This window comes from Halyomorpha halys, unplaced genomic scaffold (genome assembly GCF_000696795.3).
Source record: "Halyomorpha halys isolate HHAL.00 unplaced genomic scaffold, Hhal_1.1 Scaffold1453.1, whole genome shotgun sequence".
NCBI lineage: Eukaryota > Metazoa > Arthropoda > Insecta > Hemiptera > Pentatomidae > Halyomorpha > Halyomorpha halys.
This window is the reverse complement of record NW_027110583.1, coordinates 67,935-73,301: the sequence shown is the minus strand read 5'-3', so window position 1 is coordinate 73,301 and position 5,367 is coordinate 67,935.

Genomic DNA, 5,367 nt, shown 5'->3' with positions numbered 1-5,367 from the left:
AATTATGTTGAACCTCTCCAATCAAAGATAGCCTTTGTCTTCTACTGAAGGCAGATGGAGGGTTCAGGTGGTGTGAGGTGTGAGCATTCACGATCAATCAGATTGACATTCACATTTAGACGTTCAGCTGTCTGGTTTCGTTATTAATGTTTGCACTGAACAAATTATTTTGTATCAAATATAATTCTCTCTATCGTTTTCCAACTGGAAGGCAGAATCAATAAGTTTCTAGTTACTTTAAGAAGCCTTTAGGAGTGAACATAACCTCTAATGAACTTACAACTTGTATTTCATATTATGCATACATCGAATTGATCTTCACAAAAATATAATCGATTATATAGACTCGATAATAATTTCGGATCCGTTCTTGCCAGCTTTAACCAATTTTTTTGTAATTTTGAAGTTTCTAACACTTGCAGCAATGATGATTTCATATGTGACGTCATATAGACATAAACAAGGAACACTGATTTAGTGATTTATACTTTTTAATTGTTTTCAAATTATTATATAAATTTCAGTTAAAAGAATTTCAAGAACATAATTCTCCATATCGTTTTTCAACTGAAAGGCAAAATCATTACTCTTTTAATTCTTTAAGTAGTCTTTCGAAATAAATATAACCTCTAATAAATTAACAATTTGTATCATCCATAATACTTATATCGAAATATCTTCACAAAAATATAATCTATTATTTAGATTCAATAATAATTTTGGATCCCGTCTTGACAGCTTTAAACTTTCTAGTTTTGGCATCTTTTGATACTAGGATAAAAAAAAAAAAAAATGTAGAGGTTTTATTGCAGTATCTTTGTGATTCCGTACTGCACAAGAACGATAAGGAATATAACTCTTAATAGATGATTACTTCAATAATAAATAAACTAAAATAAAAAAAACAATTAAAATAACACTCGCATTGAGTAGCCAAGGGTATGTATGTCATTGTAGAAATGACGTCATAACCAAAACAATAATGGCAACTTGCTTTTTTTTTTGTGCAGAAAAATAGAAAATATAATTAAACTTTAATGCGTAGTTTGAGACTAAATAGCAATTTTATTTTTAAAACTTACCATTATAAAATTAGTGATATCAGAAAATTTCCAAAATAAAACATAAAATATCGGATTAGAACCAGGGCCCTCGAAAACCTATTATAGCATTTCAAGTGGAATGCAACCTTTCCTATTTCGATTGTATCAATTATCGATATTTGTTTCGAGATCGAACATTACTGTTGCAAAATTCTATGGTAAATGGTTCATTTATTGAGTTTTAGAAGACATTATTATCGGTTATTGTATTTTTGACTCCACATACGCATTTCGATTTATTACTACTTTTAGAGTTTTCATTGAGCTAGGGATCGTTTATTAGACTTCCGGGGGTCCTGATTCTATATTTTGAATTGGATATTCGATAGAAGATGAGGATTTCGATTTATGGTTACTTTTGGAGTTTGACTGTAGCGACGCTGATTCGAATCCGGGCCGGAGGGTCAACTTTTATTTCGGTGGCAGTTTGACAAAAATGAAAACTTGACCCTCATGGTTAGAATGGAGTGATAACCTGTAGATAACCCCTCTCCCCATATATCAGAAATGATCAATAAGGGCGTCGTAAATCGAAAAGCACCTGCGCCATCGGAAAAAAAATCCTCAAATTGAAGAAAATTCTAATATTTATTATAAATTTAAATAAACTTGCATGATAAAAAAGTAAGGATTCAAACAATGGAATCAGAACCCTCGAAATGCACATTGTTACCTATTAGAGCTTTGATGGAATTCAGAGGAGGATATCATTGACATTCTAAAAGGGTGTTCATAAACCCATATATTTTAGATGAATGGCATATGGTTCGGGTGCGGAAAAAAAAAAAACTCAAATAGTAAATGGGTATACTATTTTTATTGAATCAAAGTTTCGCCCCACGTTGCAGGGCTTCGTCAGGGCTCTTTTGAACAAACTCAAAGTCAGAGTCAATACTACGTACTCTGATTTGACTTCGGTCAAAACAGCCCTGACGAAGCTCTGCAACGTGGGGCGAAACGTTGGCTCAATAAAATAGTATAATTATTTACTATATGAGTTTTTTTTTACCGCACCCGAATCATATTCCATTCATCTATACACACGGTCAATCAACAATCTTCCAGTACAACCCATATATTTTGTTTTAGCAGGTTGTGAAGAAGATGTGACCTTCTAAACTTGGGAATGCTTGCAGATTTGAAAGGATTTAAGAGAGGCCCATAAAGTCAGTAGATATTTTTTGTACCCTTGAGTGCATTTTAAAGCCCTCTTAGTAGGATTGTGTTAGGGACGGCCTGGGTGGGGTCTCTAAATCTTTTAGAAATATCGCCGCCTCGTCCCACCAGCGTGGGAGCTCCGCGAAGTGAGCTGATTTATTGCGAGGTGAAAAGGTCTCTCTCGGAGGACGCTAATTGGATTTTAAAATGGATTTCAGCATTTAAAAGTTTAATTACCTCAGAAAGTTAAGTTGAGTTTTCTACTTTACGGATCCGGGAATCATTTCTTTTTAATAAAAAACGTGGTCGCTTTGTTTCTCGGAAAAAGATTTTTTTTTTTTAATAATTTATTGATTGTTATTTACAACTGTATACATATATACACATCAAGTAGAGGCAAAAGGAAGGTTTAGGACGAAGGGTAAATGTGATTTGGTGGGATTTATTGGCATTTATTTTAATCCTCCAGTTTTGGCACCATTCTTCAAGGGTGGTGATGTGGGATTCGAGGGTTTGGGATACAATGTAAGGTACATTATTCATTGACAATAGGCACGTGTCATCGGTATACGTGGTGAGAATAGTGTTAGCTGTATAAAGTAGGACCAAGGATACTACCCTGAGGTACACCAGCGGAAAAAGATTTAAAATTTTTAATTTATTTGTGTCATTCACTGATCGCACCCCCAACCATCTTCTCCTCATTAACAAAGCGTTAAGTTGTGGTTTAAATATTCGTCGATTCCGACTATTACACCACTAACTGGACAAACAGTCTGAACTTCCAATCCATTACAAAAGACTGAACTACATGACTATTATAATTCCTCTCGTATCCAATCCTTACAATCCTCAATGGTCCTTACTTTGTCACAAATAAAAACATACATAAAGACCTCAATGTTCCCTTTGTAACCGATCTAGCCCGAACCGTATATTATTCCTTCAATTACAAACTTCCTAACCACCCAAACCTACCAGTTTCTAACCTTACTTCCTCTTCCATTCCTGACAATCCTCGGAGGCCCCTGAAAAGAAGATGGCCACGAGACCTGCTAATGTAAAACGTCATTAGAGTGCTACCTGTGGGTAGTTTCTATACACGCCTGTATCACTCCCTTATAAACTAAAATCAAATTTATTGGTTGTATGTATATAATTGTACAGTGGTAAATTTCAATAAAAATATTTTTTTAAAAATATGATACAACCATTCTCCTCATTAGTCCACATTTAATAATTATTATTAATAATATCCATAAAGATCTTAATGTTCCATATGTAGCCGAACTAGCCCCAGCTGGATAACAGTCCATCATTAACTCTTTGACCTCCTAAATCCACTAGTAATGTAAAAATGTTATTAGGGTACTACCACTGGGTAGTTTCTCTATATATCTGTATCAAGCCGTTGTAAGCTAACGTCACGTTTACTAGATGTGTTTTTAAGTAAATACAATTGTAAATTTTAATTAATACATTTTTTTTTTTTTATAAAAGTGATTAATTGAAATATTGCAAGCAATTCAGACAAGTAAAAAATGCTTCAAATCATTTTCTAAGGCTCAAATATTCCACTCCTACATTCATACGTTCCTATACCAAAAGGTGAAAAAAAAGTAAAGTAACGAACCTTTTTGAATATATCGTTATATAGCTGAAATAAAATTTCAAGATCACGAAGAAAACAAAAATTATGTCCATATAACTAAAGGAAATTAGGAATAGGAGAGTGCAAAGTAAGCTTTAAAAATGTCTCCGATCTAGATTTCCTTTGTACGAAAGCTGATGTACAGTAGAAACAAAGAACCCTTAACCTGCGATTTTGCGAAGAAAGGAGAGATACCATTAACTCTTTGACGACCTGTCTCATATATAGTGAAATTATAATAAAATATTTTGGGCAGCAAACCTGCTCTACAGAACAATTACTCAGTTTATTAAAAGGCTCTAATTGGAGAGCTCTTAGTAACTGTGTACGACGGGCTACACTGGAAAGAGCTCAATTTGTTAACATGTCTGGGATCAATGCTTTACCACAGTCTAATACAAGTTTGATATTAATGTTTGGTGTCATTAAATATAATTACCGTATCGCTGTCTTAAATTATTGTTAAAAGCATTGGTTTTAAAGCTTATAACTTTTTTTTTTTTGGTGATAAACGCGTAAGTATTTTATTTATAACCTTTTCACTTTCTTGAGACTGGTTATTATTGTTTAAATATGATAATTCCCTATATAACCGATCTAGCCCGAACCAGATATCACTCCTTCCATTTAAACTCTCTAACCACTCAAACCCCCTATTTTCTAACCTGACAATCCTCCGAGGTGCCTGAAAAGAAGATGGCCACGAGACCAGCTAATGTAAAATGTCATTAGAGTGCTAGAGTGCTACCAATGGGTAATTTATCTACACAGGCGTGTACACTGCAAATTAACTTAGATCAGATTTACTAAATGTATTATAACGTACAGTTGTAAATAGCAATAAATAAATGTTTAAAAAAAAAAATATGATAAATTTTAGTCCCGAAATAATCAGTGGGCCGCCCCTAGCTCAGTGGTTAAGACACAGTCTTACCAATTTGATGTCTATTGGCGGGGCCGGTTCGAATCCGGCTTGGGACGTTGACTTTTTTCATTGAGTGGCGGTCCCACAAAATGAAGAACTTTGACCTGAGCAGAATAACTTGCATAAAGTTTTTTAAATTAATGATATTCTAAAATAGTACTTAACATTGTCCTTGAGGATGGCCGAATTGGCCGAAACGTTGGTCTTATAAAGAAATATATGTATTGAGACTTAAATTGGATAACATTTTATATTTTTTTTTATAACAATACTTATTTTATTTAAACGCATAAGTATTGTTATTTATATATTTAAGTTAAAATTGTACGCATGCTTTCAAGAATATTTTGCCATTGTTTATATGTTTTTAATTATTTGAACAGATAAATTTTCTGTATTTTTTTTATAAATAAACACTTTTCATTCATCCAACTAAAGGACATAAGGCCAATAGTTTCCTCTTATATGTCAATTTACCTTAAACCTTTAAAGTAACTACTAATAATTAACTAAGAATTTCCAATAATTTA